We start from the raw sequence: 20,429 nt of genomic DNA, 5'->3' as shown, positions 1-20,429 counted from the left end.
CTTGTGTTCTTTTTCTAGGTTTATTTTACTTCTAGGTCTGGGTCTATGTTCTGTCTGAAAGTAAAGTTTTACTTGTCATGTGAATGTGAGGTGATCATTATACAGCTGAACCTTGAACAATGCAGGGGTTAGAGGCGAGGACTCCCACAGAGTGGAAAATCTGTATACTGCTATATCTGCCTCAGTAACAAAGAAATTGATCAATGATTCATCCAAAAACAGGAAGCTGAAACAGTTTGGACTGAATCAGGACTCAAACCCTAGTCGTTTTGATTCCCCATATTGGGGCTGTAGTCAAATAAAAAATTGCCTCCACATTTAGTCAGTTTAAAGATCCATAAAATGAAAAGTGCAGCTACTACACAGATTGAAAAATCTGCATATAAGTGGATCCTTGTTGTGCAAATTCATGTTCGAGCCTCAACTGTGTTCATTTTTTCCATGTGTTGTGATAGGCAGCCTCTAAGGAGGCTCTCAATTATCCCTGCTACCAATATCCATGCCCTGATGCAGTTCTTTCCCCATGAGTGCAGATCAGGTGGTGCACTGCAGAAGTGACAGGATGTCCCTTCCAAGATTTAGCTGTAAAAGATAGGCCTCTAGTACAGCCACCATGGAGAACAGTGTGGAGATTACTTAAACAACTGGAAATGCCATATGACCCAGCAATCTCACTGCTGGGCATACACACCGAGGAAACCAGAATTGAAAGAGACACGTGTACCCCAATGTTCATCGCAGCACTGTTTATAATAGCCAGGTCATGGAAGCAACCTAGATGTCCATCAGCAGACAAATGGATAAGAAAGCTGTGGTACATATACACAATGGACTATTACTCAGCCATTAAAAAAATACATTTGAATCAGTTCTAATGAGGTGGATGAAACTGGAGCTTATTATACAGAGTGAAGTAAGCCAGAAAGAGAAACACACCTCATATGAAGAGTTGACTCATTGGAAAAGACTCTGAGGCTGGAAGGGATTGTGGGCAGGAGGAGAAGGGGACGACAGAGGATGAGATGGCTGGATGGCTGGATGGCATCAGCAGCTTGATGGACGTGAGTTTGAGTAAAGAGTAAAAGTAAAGGCTTAGTGATAAGGAATCTGCCTGCCAATGCAGGAGACTTGGGTTCGATCCCTGGGTTAGGAAGATCCCCTGGAGAAAGGAATGGCAATCACTCCAGTAATCTTGCCAGGAAAATCCCATGGAGAGAGGACCCTAGCAGCTACAGTCCATGGGGTTGCAAAAGACTCAGACATGATTTAGCAACTAAAAAACAGCATACTATTATGTTTGAAGTTAATGGTGACCCCCAAATAATCACAATTCAAATTATATTAGAAATGCATAATCCTATTGGGACAAAATTTTCCTAAAGTTTAGCTTGTAGGGCATTTGCCTGCTTATTGGACTATTAACTGGAATTAGGAATGAGTGAATTCTATGAAGTGGGTACTACAAGTTGAATATCCTAAAATTTACATATTGAATTCCTAATACACAACATGGTTTTAGATGGGTCTTTTGGAGGTAATTAGGTCATGATGGAGTCTTCATGAATGGCATTAGTGCCCTTAAAATGGCATTAGTGGCCTCTTATCACTTCTGCCATGTTAAAGATCCTTTGTCCCCTTGTGAGGTTACAAGGAAAAGGAAGCCATCTAGGAAGCTGGTCCCCATCAGACACTGAATCTGCTGGTGCCTTGACCTTGGACTTGTCACCCTCTAAAGCTATAGAAATAAATTTGTTGTTTATAAGGCACTCAGTTTCTAGTTGGGGCTTCTCTGATAGCTCAGTTGGTGAAGAATCTGCCTGCAATGCAGAAGACCCCAGTTCAGTTCTGGGGTCAGGAAGATCCCCTGGAAAAGGGATAGGCTACTCACTCCAGTATTCTTGGGCTTCCCTGTGGCCCAGGTGGTTAAGAATCCACCTGCAATGCAGGAGACGTGGGTTCAATCCCTGGGTTGGGAAGATCCCCTGGCTAAGGAAAAGGGTACCCACTCCTGTATTTTGGACTCAAGAATTTCATGGACTGTATGGTCCATGGGGTTGCAAAGAGTCAGACACAACTGAGTGACTTCCATTTTCACAGTCTCTAGTATTTTATTATAGCATACTAAATGTACTAAAATGGTGGGATAGCTGCTTCTGACTAGAGTAAATAATTTAAATAAAGAAAATAAAAAACATTCTGGGATTTAAATTCTCAGTGAAAGTCACAGATGATAAATATATATAACTATTCTAAAGAATATCTAATAAATTTTGTTCCATAAGATCTGTAAAACAACAAATAATGTTTAAGTTTGACAGTTGTTAAAATACATTATAAGTAGATTTTGCTTTCTAAAGATGACTACAAAGTTACCATCCATTTTAAATGCTCTTTGGAAATGTGACTTTGATCATCCTGATGAAAGGAGGAGTTTATTTTTTCATCCCTTTGACAGTAGTACTTCCTCAGTGATCAGTACAAAGAAATAAAATAAAACAATAGACTAGGAAAGACTAGAGATCTTTTCAAGAAAATTAGAAATACCAATAGACCATTTCACGGAATGATGGGCTCAATAAAGGACAGAAATGGTAGGGACCTAACAGAAGCAGAAGATATTAAGAAGAGGTGGCAAGAATACACAGAAGAACTGTACAAAAAAGATCTTCACAGCCCAGATAATCATGATGGTGTGATCACTCAACTAGAGCCAGACATCCTGGAATGTGAAGTCAAGTGAGCCTTAGAAAGCATGGCTATGAACAAAGCTAGTGGAGATGATGGAATTCCAGTTGAGCTATTTCAAATCCTGAAAGATGATGCTGTGAAAGTGCTGCACTCAATATGCCAGCACATTTAGAACACTCAGCAGTGGCCACAGGACTGGAAAAGGTCAGTTTTCATTCTAATCCCAAAGAAAGGCAATGCTGAAGAATGATCAAACTACCACACCATTGCCCTCATCTCACATGCTAGTAAAGTAATGCTCAAAATTCTCCAATCAGGCTTCAATAGTTCATGAACCGTGAACTTCCAGATGTTCAAGCTGGTTTTAGAAAAGGCAGAGGAACCAGAGATCAAATTGCCAACATCCGTTGGATCATCAAAAAGGCAAGAGAGTTACAGAAAAACATTGATTTCTGCTTTATTGACTATGCCAAAGCTTTTGATTGTATGGATCACGATCAACTGTGGAAAATTCTGAAAGAAATGTGAATACCAGACCACTTGACCTGCCTCTTGGGAAACCTGTATGCAGGTCAGGAAGCAACAATCAGAACTGGACATGGAACAACAGACTGGTTCCAAATAGGAAAAGGAGTATGTCAAGGCTGTATATTATCACCCTGCTTATTTAACTTATATGCAGAGTACATCATGAGAAACGCTGGACTGGAGGAAGCTTTGATTCCACAAGCTGAAATCAAAATTGCCAGGAGAAATATCAACAACCTCAGATGTGCAGATGACACCACCTTATGGCAGAAAGTGAAGAGGAACTAAAAAACCTCTTGGTGAAAGTGAAAGAGGAGAGTGAAAAAGTTGGCTTAAAGCTCAACATTCAGAAAACTAAGATCATGGAATCCAGTCCCATCACTTCATGACAAATAGATGGAGAAATACTGGAAACAATGGCAGACTTTTTTTTTTTTTTTTGGTTAGAGGTGCTCTGAAATCACTACAGATGGTGAATGCAGCCATAAAATTGAAAGATGCTTACTCCTTGAAAGGAAATTATGACCAACCTAGACAGCATATTAAAAAGCAGAGACATTACTTTGCCAACAAAAGTCTGGTTGGCAACGAAGGTCTAGTCAAGGCTATGGTTTTTCCAGTAGTCATGTATGGATGTGAGAGTTGGACTGTAAGAAAGCTGAGCACAAAAGAATTGATGCTTTTGAACTGAGGTGCTGGAGAAGACTCTTAAGAGTCCCTTGGACTGCAAGGAGATCCAACCACTCCATCCTAAAGGAAATCAATCTTGGGTGTTCCTTGGAAGGACTGATGCTGAAGCTGAAACTTCAATACTTTGGCCACCTGATGCTAAGAACTGACTCATTGGAAAAGACCCTGATGCTGGGAAAGATTGAATGTGGGAGAAGGGGACGACAGAGGATGAGATGATTGGATGCCATCACCGACTCAATGGGCGTGAGTTTGAGTAAACTCTGGGAGTTGGTGATGGACAGGGAGGCCTGGCATGCTGCAGTCCATGGGGTCACAAAGAGTCAAACACGACTGAGTGACTGAACTGAACTTGAATGTAGGCAAGCCCTGAGCTGGCTTTGTCTTATGATCTTATGTCAGTTCTGAGTGTCTGTAAACAAGAATTACTTTACATTACTAATGATGATTACAACTTACAGGGTTTTACTATAGTTCAAAGGCAATAAAGACTAAAATCAGATAACAGAATTGTGTCTCCTTGATACGACAAAATTTTCCATTGAAGAATCTAGGCTATTCTGATGACCTTTGATATGCTGGGTGGGGAGGAAAGAGAGAAACTATCATGTGGAAGACTAGAGGCACCAGACACTTTATGAAGATACCAACTCGGATAATCCAGCCAAGTCAAGCCTCTGATGATTCCAGCACTGCTTGCCATATGACTAGCACTGTATGTGAAATTCAGTGAGAAAAATCTGTGAAGATGAAGAACCATCAAATGAATATCTTTTTTTCCTAAACTGTTAATTTCTTGGTGGTTTATCACACAGCTATAGAATGAAAATTGTTATGAGAACTGGAGTATTGACAAACAAAAACCTATAATATGTGACACTGATTTTTGAACTGGATCCCAGGAAATGGCTAGGAAGACCTTGAGGAAACTGATGATGGAAGCTGAAAAATAATGAGGATAATGTTATTGGAGTCTGGATGGAGAACAGCCTGTGTATACAGCAGTAGAAAGGACAGAAAAATGGCTGTCTATTATAACATGAAAAAAATAGGAAATTAACTGGTGAATCTGGCTACGGGTACTTCCACCAAGAACATTCAAAAAGGCCGATTGACGTTTTATCTATATTTGCTAAAAAATACAGATGAATGAAAGAAGGAACTGCCCGACTGTTGAGCAGAATTAATAGAACATATAAGGCAATCTGGATGCTTTCAAGCCAAAGTGTTCTCAGAATAAGAAGTGACCTCAGAATAAAGATCAAATTCAGGAACTAGGGCTTCCCTGCTGGCTCAGATGGTAAAGAATCTGCCTGTAGTGCAGAAATCTGGGTTCTATCCCTGGGTCAGGAATATCCCCTGGAGCAGGGAATGACTATCCACTCCAGTATTGTTGCCTGGAGAATTCCACGGACAGAGGAGCTTTGTGGGCTACAGTCCATGGGGTCGCAAAGAGTCAGACACAACTGAGCGACTAACACTTGTCCAGTAAAATGTAGCCTCAGAGAGAATGTAAACTAAGGATGTTGTTGTAAAATTCTTCATCAAAACACTATAACGACTTAAGGTGACATCCCTTATGTCATCTCAGTTGGAGAAAAATGACTTTTGAGGAACTTAAAGTCTTTCTTGACTTTTTTCTGCTAGGCAAATTGGCTTCTAATATCATGAAGCTGTCATTTAATAGTTGTCTAAACGTCAGTTCATGAATCTTATTGAGAATTCATCTTGAAGAAATTTGTGAGTGTCACTTTGGTTTTATAGTAGGAATACCAGTAAGATTCATAAGGCTATCACAAAGATTTTAAGAGAACCGGGTCAGCCAAAGCATCAGCATCTTGGACTGAGAGGCAGAGACAATTACAACTGAAACAGTCCTCAGGGCTCATGGATTTCAAATGTTGGGAAGCAGTTTTGGAAAACTACTCAGCTGCAAATATGAATTGATCAGAAAGAAGATTGATTCAGAATGTAGAGTTAAGCTCAATTTCTAAGATCAGAAATGACCTTAATCAAGGAACTTGTGACATGCCTAAGCAGATGCTGTAATTTGTATGGGCCAGTGACTACCATGTTCTTCTATGCTGGCTATGCCTGTCTTACCAACATATGTTGGATGAATGTGGGAGTAGATAACTTAGGTAATACTCTTCAAATATAAACAAACATCTCCCCATATTCTGGGTTTGTTGACAATCTTGTCATCTTATTTAATTGAAATTTTTCCCATAGGCTTTCTCTTTTATTTGTTTTAAGATAAGAGGATTTGTGGAAGTTTTCCCCTTTCCCCGAACAAACAAACACAAGAAACCTATTCTCTACATACTTACTAACAGGAATATTCTGTTAATATGAGTTCCAAGGAATTCCTGAAGATTCAATTTAATTTTTTTAGGCAACTTTCTTTTTTAAAAATACTTATTTATTAGTGTGTAATCAGGACTTAATGTTTTAGACTTTTTTATATCACATAAGGGGCTTCCCTCATATCTCAGCTGGTAAATCATCTTCCTGCAATGCAGGAGACCCAGGTTCGATTCCTGGTTCAGGAAGATCCCCTGGAGAAGGAAATGGCAGTCCACTCCAGTATTCTTGCCTGGAGAATCCCATGGACAGAGGAGCCTGACAAGCTACAGTTTACGAGATTGCAAGAGTCAGGCATGACTTAGCGACTACACCACCACCATCATACCACATAAGAACCTCATAAGAAAATATTAGAGATGCCACCCTAAATATTCATGATATTTCCAAAATCATATCAAAGAATATTATCATACATATTTGATCTAAACTTTGCCGTAAAGGCTGCATTCTATTAGTAATGCTCTGGATTTGATCTTTACCTGCAGGCTCTTTCTTACTGGAAAATATTTTGTTGGCTGAAAATATCATTCAGGGGATCATAACTAAATTTATGAAGGTCTGTCTTGGTTTCATGAAGATATGTGCTTCCCTCAAATGTAGGAAATATACGTGGCAAAACATGACATTCATGACTTTCATTCTTTGGCAATTACAGATTCCAAATATCAGAATCCATTCTCTTCCTTGAACTCTTATCCACTTTTCAATTTGTTATTTCTATGTGGTCAGGTTAAGGGAATAACTATATTTCCCATTATGAATGACTTTTTAAATCATATAGGAGGTATACTTTTACCAGAAGACTATCAGAACTTATTTTTAAGGTTTACTCTTTTAAAGGTATATCACAAGATATATGATAAAATGTAATTTATAAACTTTTAATAAGATCTAATTGTTAGATATATGACTTTGGGGAATGTAATTAACAAGTCAGTATCACTGTATCAGAATAATTTAAATATAAATGCTTTTCTTTTGGAATTTTCATAATATTTTCTTTTGGGATTTTCTTAAGATTCATGATGTAATGTGTATGGGATGACAAACAGAACTTATGACATAGAAGAGGTTTCAGTAAATTAATTCCCTTCTGTATTCTCCTGTTTCCTTTTAAAACTTTTAATTAAGAAAGCATCATCTGTGCATACCACCTGGCTAAAAAGTCTGAGGTATATTTCCACAATGTTGTTATTCAGTAACTGAGCTCTGTCCAGCTCTTTGTGACCACATGGACTGCAGCATGCCAGCCTCCACTATCCACTATCTCCCACGGTTTGCTCAAACTCATGTCCATTGAGTCAGTGATACTATCCAACCATCTCATCCTCTATCACATCTTTCTCCTGCCCTCAGTCTTACCCAGCATCAGGGTCTTTCCCGATGAGTCAGCTTTTCGTTTCAAGTGGCCAAACTTCAACATCAGTCCTTCCAATGAATAATCAGGATTGATTTCCTTTAGAATTGACTGGCCTGATTGCCTTGCTATCCAAAGAAGCAGGAATCTTAGTTGTTGTTCATGGAGCTGAAGAATGAACTTCATGAACATGCAAACACTCACAGTAGCAAGCAAATAGGATTTATTTTAAAGAGAAAGAAAGTACAAAGCTCTCAAACTAGATACTGAGAGGGGGGTAAAAAGTCCCCAAGAGGCAGGACTTACAGCAGTCTGATAATTTATTAGACCAAGGACACATTCCAGGAATTGAGGATAAAGGTATAGTTATAGGTTAATGGAGTGAGAACTTTGTTGAAAACAAGACCTACAGTGTAGGTTGCAGACTCCTACACTAACTGCTAGCAATTTCAACCTCACAAGGGCCTCGCAGGAGTCTTCTCCAGCTCCACAGTTCGAAAGCATCATCTTCAGCACTCAGCCTTCTTTATGGTCCAGCTCTCACGTCTGTACATGATACTGGAAAAACTGTAGCTTTGACTATATGAACTTTTGTTGGCAAAGTGATGTCTCTGCATTTTAATAAGCTGTCTAGGTTTGTCATAGCTTAGCTTCCAAGAAGCAAGTTTCCTTTAAATTTATGGCTGCAGTCACCATCTGCAGTGATTTTGGAGCCAAAGAAAAGAAAATCTGTCACTGCTTTCACTTTTTCCCTTATACACCATGGAGTAATGGGACTGGATGCCTTGATCTTAGCTTTTTAATGCTGAGTTTCAAGCCAGTTTTTTCACTGCATCTTGACCCTCATCAAGAGGCCATTCCCTCTTCACTTTCTGCCATTAGTGATATCATCTGCATATCTGAAGTTCTTAATAATTCTCCTGGCAATCTGGATTCCAGCTTGTGATTGATTCCACAGTACCTCAGCCATAATTCTGGCTAATACAATACTATGCTTTACCAATTACTATTGATAATAATTGATTTGTCAATTATAACAGTGGTTTCTGTAACAAATGAAGATGTTTAAAAATTAGATCATCTGCCTCCCCCATGAAAGTATTAATTCAGTATCAATGAAATGAAGACAATGGTTTGTATTTTTCAAATATTCCCTTAGTGACTCTGATACATATACAAGCTTTAGATTAAAAATCTAAAGCTCTTTTCCTGAGTCTGAAAAATAGCATCACTGTAGGAAAAAACATTAATAGGAGATGAACAAAAAGCAATCGTGATTCCAAAGTTAATAATAAGACACTGTTAATAATAAAAAAACATATAGCTCAGAGTTCTTTAGGGTGACAGTTTAGTATTACCTTAAGAAAAATAAAAGCAGGCACCACTGGACTTGAAGGACTGAATATTTATTAAAAGTTATATAGTATACACCTTATATTCCATGTCTTTATTTTCCTGATCTGATTGATTTTCTCTAATTTATTTGTACATAATCAGCTTTTCCTTTTCTACCTTAGATAACAGAATAGCTAGGAAATCTTAGAAAAGACATAGAAGTATATCATGCTAAAGGAAATATAATGCTATTGAAAAGGCTATATTAAAGACTATATTAAATAGATTTGTACCTGTAACATCTGTTGAATGATTAACCTTTTAAAAATGACATTCTGTAATTTTAGTGTTCTTACAGTCTAAATGAATTATATCTGAGAATGAAGACTTAGTTTGAATAAAGCTTTTGTTAATGCAAATATTAGTCATTGACTGTTAAGGATTTTGTTTCTTTTTTAACTATGAACATAAAGGGTACCTTAGGCTTTTGAGCTCTGAAAATTTTGGTCTTCATATTTTGTGGGGGGGAAATGTATGACTGTATTGCTGTTACTATACCTTTGAGTGAAATAAATTGTGAATGGTGGGAAATGCTGTTATGTTGTTCCCAGAACTACAAGGTTTGGGTTTAGAAATTGGATTGTGGAGATTGCCTTAAATCAAACAAAGTGGTTATTTGGCAACACAGTCTGGCCAAGAAGCTTGTTCTGGCTCTTCTGTCAATAAGTAATTTTGAAAAATGCTTCTAATTTTCTAATCAAAATTTATATAAATTAGGAAAGAGAAATCATTGGGGTTATTGAGGGAAATGTAAAAACTCAGGATAATTAAGAGAAGTTCAGTTCAGTTTAGTTGCTCATTCGTGTTGGATTCTTTGCGACCTCAAGGACTTCCATACCCTGGCTTCCCTGTCCATCACCAACTCCCGGAGCTTGCTCAAGATCTGAGGTTTTTGTTTTTTGTTTTTGCTTTAGCTCATTGCATTTTTTTTTTTTTTTTTAAATATCCACCTGCAATGCAGGAGACCACAGTCTGATTCCTGGGTCCGAAAGGTTAGCTGGAGAAGGGATAGGCTACCCACTCTAGTATTCTTGGGCTTCCCTGGTGGCTAGACTGATAAAGAATCTGCCTGCAAATGCAGGAAAGCTCCCTTTGCCCTCTGGGTTGGGAAGATCCCTGGAGAAGGGAATGGCTATCCACTCCAGTATTCTGGCCTGGAGAATTGCATGGACTGTATAGTCCATGGGGTTGCAAAGAATTTGACATGACTGAGCAACTCATGCTTGATAAACAACTTTGGAATGGTTTCAAGCATTCAGCTCAGTTCAGTTCAGCCTCTCAGTCATATCCCACTCTTTGCAAACCCATGGACTGCAGCAGGCCTGGCTTTCCTGTTCATCACCAGCTCCTGAAGCTGGCTCAAACTCATGCTAATCAAGTCGGTGATGCCATTCAACCATCTCATCCTCTGTTGTCCCCTTTTCCTCCTGCCTTCAATCTTTCCCAGCATCAGAGTCTTCCAATGAGTCACTTCTTCACATCAGGTGGCCAAAGTATTAGAGCTTCAGCTTCAGCATCAGTGCTTCCAATGAATATTCAGGACTGATTTCCTTTAGGATGGACTGGTTGGATCTCCTTGAAGTCTAAGGGACTCTCAAAAGTCTTCTCCAACACCACGGTTCAAAAGTATCAATTCTTCAGCGCTCAGCTTTCTTTATAGTCCAACTCTCACATACATGCACGACTACTGGAATAAACCATAGCTTTGACTAGATGGGTCTTTGTCAGCAAAGTAATGTCTCTGCTTTTTAATATGCTGTCTAGGTTGGTCATAGCTTTTCTTCCAAGGAGTAAGCGTCTTTTAATTTCATGGCTGCTGTCACCATCCACAGTGATTTTAGAGCCCCCAAAAATAAAGACTCTCACCGTTTCCCCATCCTTTTGTCATGAAGTGATGGGACCAGACGCCATGATCATCATTTTTAGAATGTTGAGTTTTAAGCCAGTTTTTTCACTCTCCTCTTTCACTTTCATCAAGAGGCTCTTTAGTTCCTCTTCACTTTCTGCCAAAATGGTGGTATGATCTGCATATCTGAGGTTATTGATATTTCTCCAAGCAATCATGATCCCAGCTTGTTCTTTATCCAGCTCAGCATTTCACATAATGTACTCTGCATATAAGTTAAATAACCAGGGTGACAATATACTGCCTTGATGTACTCCTTTCCCATTTTGGAACCAGTCTGTTGTTCCAAAGTGATTCAGTTACACAGATACATGTATCCATTCTTCTTTAAATTTGTTTCCCATTTAAGTTTTTACATAATATTAAGCAGAGATCCCTGTTTGTTAGTTACCTATTTAAATAATGCATGTGTACATGGCAATCTCAAAGTCCCAAAATATCCCTTCCCCTCTGATAACCATAAGTTCATTCTCTAAGCCTGTGTCTGTTTTGTAAATAAGTTTGTTTATTCTTTTTAGATTATGCAGATAAATGATACCAGTCAATATTTCTCTTTTTCCGTCTTCCCTCATTATTACAATGTCTAAGTCCATCCATGTTGCTACAAATGGTGTTATTTCATTCTTTATAATTCTGAGTAATATAATTCTGAGTATATATATATATATATATATATATACAATTTTATCCATTTCTCTATCAGTGGAATTTAGATTGCTTAATGAACACTATTCTTCCCTGGTGGCTCAGACGGTAAAGCGTCTGCCTGCGATGAGGGAGACCTGGGTTCAATCCCTGGGTGGGGAAGATCCTCTGGAGAAAGAAATGGCAACCCACTCAAGTATTCTTGCCTGGAAAATTCCATGGACTGAGGAGACTGGAAGGCTACAGTCCATGAGGTTGCAAAGAGTCAGACACCACTGAGCGACTTCACTTTCACTTTCAATGAACAATAGGGTACATGTATCTTTTTTTTTTAATATAACTTTATTTATTTTAATTGGAGGCTAATTACTTTATAATATTGAATTGGTTTTGCCATACATCAACATCAGTCCATCATAGGTGTACACATGTTCCCCTCTCGAACCATGTTTTTATCTGGATGTATGCTCAGGAGTGGAATTACAGGATCATATGTTAGCTCTATTTTTAGTTTTTTAAGGAACTTCACTACTGTTCTCCATAAGGGCTGTAACAATTTATATTTCCACCTGCAGTGCAGGAAGGTTCACTTCTCTCCATACCATCTCCAGCCTTTGTTGGTGGATTTTTTTAACAATAGCCATTTTGATTGCTGTGAGGTGATATCTCATTATAGTTTTGATTTGCATTTCTCTAATATTTAATGATGTTGAACATCTTTTCATGTGCTCTTTGGCCATGTATATGTGTTCTTTTGAGAAATATCTATTTAGGTCTTCTGCCTATTTTTTGATTGGGTTGCTCGTTTTGATGGCATTAAGCCATGTGAGCTATTTGTAAATTTTGGAGACCCAATCCCTTATCAGACATATCATTTGAAAGTATTTTCTCCCATTCTGTGGGTTGCCTTTTTGTTTTGTTTATTCTTTGCTGTGAACAAATTTTTGAGTTTAACGGGTCTTTTTTTTTTTTAATTTTTGTTTTTATGTCCATTACTCTGGGAGATGGATCAGAAAGGTACTGCTGTGACTTATGTAAGAGAGTGCCATGCTATGCTTATGTTTTCCTCTGAATTTTGTACTGCCAAGTCTCACATTTAGTTATTTAATTCATTTTGAGTTTATGTTTTTATATGCTGTTAGAGAATATTCTAATTTAATTTTTTTTAAATGAAACTGTCCAGTTTTCCCACCACCATTTATTGAAGAGACTGTCTTTCCTCCATTGTACAGTCTTGTTTCCTTTTTTGTAGGTTATTTAAGTATTGGTGTGTGGGTTTATTTCTGAGCTTTCCATCCTGTTCCACTGATCTATATTTCTTTTTTTTTTTTTTTTGCCAAGATCATACTGTTTAGATCACTATAGCTTTGTCATGTAGTCTGAAGTCAGAGATCCTGATTGCTTCAACTCTCTTTTTCTTTCTCAAGATTGCTTTTGCTCATTGGAATCTTTCAGCTCATTGTATTTCAGTCAAAAAGATGATAGATGGATAGACCACTAATTAGATTTTGATCAATAGATATATTAAAATCTTAAAACTTGTGATGGAGGTAAAATATGTAAACATAAAACTAATAAGGATTCAGTAATTTTTTTTTAATTTTATTTTATTTTTAAACTTTACAAATTGTATTAGTTTTGCCAAATATCAAAATGAATCCGCCACAGGTATACATGTGTTCCCCATCCTGAACCCTCCTCCCTCCTCCCTCCCCATACCATCCCTCTGGGTCGTCCCAGTGCACTAGCCCCAAGCATCCAGTATCGTGCATCGAACCTGGACTGGCAACTCGTTTCATACATGATATTATACATGTTTCAATGCCATTCTCCTAAATCTTCCCACCCTCTCCCTCTGCAACAGAGTCCATAAGACTGTTCTATACATCAGTGTCTCTTTATCTAAGAGATGCTTAAAGTGTCAGTGTTCATAGAAAATAATACCTTAACTGGATGTTATGAGAAGTTTCAAGGAGAGTAACTTATTTGTGAAAGTAATTGGTAGGATTAAGTCAATTATAATATCATATTCAGGGAAAGTCAGTGGACTTCAAAAGATCAAGTAAGGTGATAATCACAATCTTGCTAATTTAGTTCCCTTCAGTTTTTTTTTCCATTTCATGTGTCCATGATTGCTATATAATTAATCATCTATAACCTATGCTATGTGTAGAAGATGACCTTTCTTCTTGCATCTATAAATAATAATAAAGATATAGCAAAAATTTTATCTAATAATGCAATTGCATTTTAGGAAAATATGTGAATAGATAACCCTCTAGTACTAAGGTAACTCAACATTTAGGGATCAGATTAATATCTAGTGAATTTAATCTACATGTATGCCAGTATATAAAGAAGAGTAATATACTAACACTGAGGACAGGCATTTAAAGGCTCTCCTCAAAGACTCACTGATGCTGTCTTACCAGATAAAATTCTGTCACATTTCATTTCTCAGAACTAATTAATTTTATTTCAAAAAGATTTACAAATTACATAACTTAACTCAGACAATGTACTGTGAGCATACTAGTTATTTGGTAAAGGCAAGAAGGAGTACATTTGTGGGTTATGGAAAAGTTCCATCTGTAGGTATTAAAACCTTTTCAAGATTTTAACATTCTCATTTTGTATGCAGGTGGGCCATTCTGGTGCAGATTTAACACTCTTTTCCTAATTTAGATGAAGCTTTGAACTTTCTTCAGAAGCACTGTTTTTCCAGGAATGTTTAGCTTCATAATAATTTCATGAATTGTGAAGCAACATTCTGTGCATTTTGCAGCTATCAGGTGAAGCACCATGTGACCACAGACAGGAGTCATCAGTTACAGATATGCAAAGGAGGCTGTCACCAACAGTCTGGCATTCAGGCATCCTCAGTGGTACTGTGGATGCCAACCACATTCATTAGCAATAATTTTCATATCTAGGCATGGCAGATGGCAACTTGTTCATCAAACAGTAAATACAAAGATGATTTTAAAAGTCAGTGAGCAATAACAGCAGTAGAAATAATCTTTATGAAAGTTTTCCAACCAAACAGAACTCATTTTTGATTTTGAAAGTCCCATTTTATTCAAACCAGGCTAACCAAAATCCTACACACAAAATACTGTTGCATTGAACACTACTCTATTGCAGGGACTCTGCCTTATTACATATCATTTCAATTAATTTTCACAAACACTGAAGTTGATATGATCTTTAATCTACTTGGTGGGCTGATATGAAGAAAAGTGAATTGATTAGTGCCACATGACTTGGATGTTAATTCAAAATGGTATTTTTTTTATGCTTTAGGTATTATATTATTTCTTAGTAACAATAGATTAGAAAAACAGTACATCTTGAGAAAAGAAATAATTTAAGTTCTGTTCAGTTGCTCAGCCCTGTCCCATTCTTTGTGACCCCCCTGGACTGCAGCACGCTAGGCTTCCCTGTCCATCACCAACTCTCCTCTCGGAGCTTACTCAAACATATGTCCATTGAATGGGTGATGCCATCCAATGATCTCATCCTCTAGCGTCCCCTTCTCCTCATGCCCTCAATATTTCCCAGCATTAGGGTCTTTGCAAATGAGTCAGTTTTTCGCATCAGGTGGCCGAAATATTGGAGCTTCAGCTTCAACAGCTGTCCTTCCAATGAATATTCAGGACTGATTTTCTTTAGGATGGACTGGTTGGATCTCCTTGCTGTCCAAGGGACTCTAAAGAGTCTTCTCCAAAACCACAGTTCAAAAGCATCAGTCCTTGGCACTCAGCATTCTTTATATTCCAAATCTCACATCCATATATGACTACTGGAAAAACAATAGTTTGAATAGATGGACTTTGCAGCAAAGTAATGCCTCTACTTTCTAATATGCTGTCTAGGTTGGTCATAGCTTTTCTTCCAAGAAGTGAGCATCTTTTAATATCATGGCTGCAGTCAACATCTTCAGTGATTTTGGAGCCCCCCAAAATTAGGTCTCTCACTATTTTCATTATTGCTCCATGTATTTGCCATGAAGTCTTGGGAGCAGATGCCATAATCTTTGTTTTCCAAGTGTTGAGTTTCAAGCCAAATTTTTCACACTCCTCTTTCAATTTCATCAAGAGGCTCTTTAGATTTTCTTTGCTTTCTGCCATAAGGGTGGTGTCATCTGCATATCTGGGGTTACTGATATTTCTCCTGGCAATCTTAATTCCAGCATGTGCATCATCCAGCCTGGCATTTCACCTGATGTAATCTGCATATAAGTTAAATAGGCAGGGTGACAATATACAGCCTTGATGTACTCCTTTTCCTATTTGGAATCAGTCTGTTCCATTTCCAGTTCTAACTGTTACTTCTTGACCTGCATTAGGTTTCAGAGGTCAGATCAGGTGGTCTGGTATTCCCATCTCTTGAAGAATTTTCCACAGTTTTTTGTGATCCACACAAACAAAGGCCTTGATGTAGTCAATAAAGAAGAAGTAGATTTTTTTTTCTGGAACTCTCTTGTCTTTTCAATGATCCAGCAGATGTTGGCAATTTGATCTCTGGTTCTTCTGCTTTTTCTAAATCCAGCTTGAACATCTGGAAGTTCATGGTTCACGTACTATTAAAGCCTGGCTTGGAGAATTTTGAGCATTTCTTTTCTAGCATGTGAGATGAGTGCAATTGTGCATAGGGTGAACATTCTTTGGCATTGCCTTTCTTAGGAATTGGAATGAAAACTGACCTTTCCCAATCCTGTGGCCATTGCTGAGTTTTCCAAATTTGCTGGCATATTGAGTGCATCACTTTCACAGCATCATCTTTTAGGATTTGAAATAGCTCAACTGGAATTCCATTATCTCCACTAGCTTTGTTTGTAGTGATGCTTCCTTGGGCCCACTTGACTTTGCATTCCAGGATGTCTGGCTCTAGGTAATTGATCTCATCATTGTAGTTATCTAGGTCATGAAGTAGAGGAAAACAACAGAACTGGAAAGACTAGAGATCTCTTCAAGAAAATTAGAGATACCAAGGGAACATTTCATGCAAAGATGAGCTTGATGAAGGACAGAAATGGTATGGACCTAACAGAAGCAGAAGATATTAAGAAGAGGTGGGAAGAAAACACAGAAGAACTGTACAAAAAAGATCTTCATGACAAAGATAATAATTACGGTATGATCACTCACCTAGAGCCAGAATCCTGGAATGTGAAGTTAAGTGGGCCTTAGAAAGCATCACTACGAACAAAGCTAGTGGAGGTGATGGAATTCCAGTTGAGCTACTTCAAATCCTGAAAGATGATGCTGTGAAAGTGCTGCACTCAATATGCCAGCAAATTTGGAAAACTCAGCAGTGGCCACAGGACTGGAAAAGGTCAGTTTTCATTCCAATCCCAAAGAAAGGCAATGCCAAATATTGCTCAAAATACTGCACAATTGCACTCATCTCATACACTAGTAAAGTAATGCCCAAAATTCTCCAAGCCAGGCTTCAGCAATACGTGAACCATGAACTTCCAGTTGTTCAACCTGGTTTTAGAAAAGGCAGAGGAACCAAAGATCAAATTGTCAACATCTGCTGGATCATGGAAAAAGCAAGGAGTTCCAGAAAAACATCTTTTTCTTCTTTATGGACTATGCCAAAACCTTTGACTATGTGCATCCCAATAAACTGTGGAAAATTCTGAAAGAGATGGGAATACCAGACCACCTGAACTGCCTCTTGAGAGACATATATGCAGGTCAGGAAGCAACAGTTAGAACTGGACATGGAACAACAGACTGGTTCCAAATAGGAAAAGGAGTACATCAAGGCTGTATGTTGTCACCTTGCTTCTTTAACTTATATGAAGACTACATCATGAGAAACGCTGGGCTGGAAGTAGCACAAGCTGGAAACAAGTTGCCGGGAGAAATATCAATAACCTCAGATATGCAGATGACACCACCCTTATGGCCAAAAGTGAAGAGGAACTAAAAAGGCTCTTGATGAAAGTGAAAGAGGAGAGTGAAAAAGTTGGCTTAAAGCTCAACGTTCATATAACTAAGATCATGGCATCTGGTCCCATCACTTCATGGGAAATAGATGGGAACAGTGGAAACAGTGTCAGACTTTATTTTTGGGGGGCTCCAAAATCACTGCAGATGGTGACTGCAGCCATGAAATTAAAAGGTGCTTACTCCTTGGAAGGAAAGTTATGACCAACCTGGACAGCATATTCAAAAGCAGACATTACTTTGCTAACAAAGGTTCATCTAGTCAAGGCTACGGTTTTTCCAGTGGTCATGTATGGATGTGAGAGTTGGACTGTGAGGAAACCTGAGCGCCAAAGAATTAATGCTTTTGAACTGTGGTGTTGGAGAAGACTCTTGAGAGTCCCTTGGACTGCAAGGAGACCCAACCAGTCCATCCTAAAAGAGATCAGTCCTGGGTGTTCATTGGAAGGAATGATGCTAAAGCTGAAACTCCAATACTTTGGCTACCTAATGCAAAGAGTTGACTCATTTGAAAAGACCCTGATGCTGGGAAATATTGAAGGCAGGAGGAGAAGGGGATGACAGAGGATCAGATGGCTGGATGGCATCACCAACTGGATGGACATGAATTGGAGTAAAACTCCGGGTGTTGATGATGGACAGGGAGGCTTGGCATGCTGCAGTTCATGGGGTTGCAAAGAGCTGGACACGACTGAGCGATTGAACTGAACTCAACTGAACTGAGGTCATGAAGATCTTTTTTGTATAGTTCTACTGTGTATTCTTGCCACCTCTTCTTAATATCTTCTGCTTCTGTTAAGTCCATACCATTTCTATCCTCAATTGTACCCATCTTTGTATGAAATATTTAGTTGATAACTATAATTTTGTTGAAGAAATATCTAGTGTTTCCCATTCTATCATTTTCTTCTATTTCTTTGCACTGATCACTGAGGAAGGGTTTCTAATGTCTCTGTGCTATTCTTTGGAACTCTGCATTCATTTGAAAAAAGGAATTATTTAGGAAGGAATAGATTACAATTAATTGATTCATTGTTTTATCTGGATGTTTTTCATGAAAGAACAGTTTATGATTTTTATGCTTTATTATTATGAGTTTTTTTTTCTGCAAATTATAACTTTCAAATAGCCTAAGAGTGAAAGATTTAAAAATATTAAATCTGGTTTATTCTGGTACAGGGTTATTCTAAACAAATTTCACCTTTTTCTCAAGTGCACATGGAACCTTCTTCAGGATAGATCACATCCTGGGCCATAAATCTAGCCTTGGTAAATTCAAAAAAATAGAAATCATTCCAAGCATCTTTTCTGACCACAAGGCAGTAAGATTAGATCTCAATTACAGCAGAAAAACTATTAAAAATTCCAACATATGGAGCCTGAACAACACGCTGCTGAATAACCAACAAATCACAGAAGAAATCAAAAAAGAAATCAAAATTTGCATAGAAATGAATGAAAATGAACACACAACAACCCAAAACCTGTGGGACACTTTAAAAGCAGTCCTAAGGGGAAAGTTCATAGCAATACAGGCATACCTCAAGAAACAAGAGAAAAGTCAAATAAATAACCTAATCCTCCACCTAAAGCAACTAGAAAAGGAAGAAATGAAGAACCCTGGGTTAGCAGAATGAAAGAAATCTTAAAAATTATAGCAGAAATAAATGCAAAAGAAACAAAACAGACCATAGCAAAAATCAACAAAGCCAAAAGCTGGTTCTTCAAAAGGATAAATAAAATTGACAAGCCATTAGCCAGACTCATCAAAAAACAAAGGGAGAAAAATCAAATCAATAAAATTAGAAATGAAAATGGAGAGATCACAATAGACAACACAGAAATACAAAGGATCATAAGAGACTACTATCAACAATTATATGCCAATAAAATGGACAACGTGGAAGAAGTGGACAAATTCTTAGAAAAGTACAACTTTCCAAAACTGGACCAGGAAGAAATAGAAAATCTTAACAGACCCATCACAAGCATGGAAATTGAAACTGTAATCAAAAACCTTCCAGCAAACAAAAGCCCAGGTCCAGACGGCTTCATAGCTGAATTCTACCAAAAATTTAGAGAAGAGCTAACACCTGTCCTACTCAAAGTCTTCCAGAAAATTGCAGAGGAAGGTAAACTTCCAAACTCATTCTATGAGGCCACCATCACCCTAATACCAAAACCTGACAAAGATCCCACAAAAAAGAAAACTACAGGCCAATCTCACTGATGAACATAGATGCAAAAATCCTTAACAAAATTCTAGCAATCAGAATCCAACAACACATTAAAAAGATCATACACCATGACCAAGTGGGCTTTATCCCAGGGATGCAAGGATTCTTCAATATCTGCAAATCAATCAATGTAATATATCACATTAACAAATTGAAAAATAAAAACCATATGATTATCTCAATAGATGCAGAGAAAGCCTTTGACAAAATTCAACATCCATATATGATAAAAACTCTCCAGAAAGCAGGAATAGAAGGAACATACCTCAACATAATAAAAGCTATATATGACAAACCCACAGCAAACATTATCCTCAATGGTGGAACAGTCTTATGGACTCTGTGGGAGAGGGAGAAGGTGGGAAGATTTGGGAGAATGGCATTGAAACATGTAAAATATCATGTATGAAACGAGATGCCAGTCCAGGTTCAATGCACGATACTGGATGCTTGGGGCTAGTGCACTGGGATGACCCAGAGGGATGGTATGGGGAGGGAGGAGGGAGGAGGGTTCAGGATGGGGAGCACATGTATACCTGTGATGGATTCATTTTGATATTTGGCAAAACTAATACAATTATGTAAAGTTTAAAAATAAAATAAAATTAAAAAAAAAAAAAGAAAAATTGAAAGCATTTCCTCTAAAGTCAGGAACA

At 37.9% G+C, this 20,429-nt stretch overlaps 1 long non-coding RNA gene across 7 annotated transcripts in view; it reads left to right on the top strand.

Annotated features, from left to right (window-relative positions):
- Nucleotides 1-20,429, top strand: part of LOC147370029 (uncharacterized) — a 277,352-nt gene that overhangs the window by 68,197 nt on the left and 188,726 nt on the right. The window contains exon 4 of one of the 7 annotated variants that reach the window (XR_015168332.1): nt 18,716-19,220. The exons of 5 other annotated variants lie outside the window; for them this stretch is intronic. This is a non-coding gene — a long non-coding RNA (uncharacterized LOC147370029). Of the gene's footprint in view, nt 1-18; nt 322-18,715; nt 19,221-20,429 lie in introns of those variants that run through there. One more of the 7 variants, XR_015168326.1, reaches the window with a different exon arrangement.

This window comes from Bos grunniens, chromosome 7 (genome assembly GCF_055505025.1).
Source record: "Bos grunniens cultivar Pamir isolate PY7600 chromosome 7, Bosgru_T2T1.0, whole genome shotgun sequence".
Classification (NCBI taxonomy): domain Eukaryota; kingdom Metazoa; phylum Chordata; class Mammalia; order Artiodactyla; family Bovidae; genus Bos; species Bos grunniens.
Note: the sequence above shows the minus strand (reverse complement) of the source record. Positions and strands in the feature narration are given on the sequence as shown.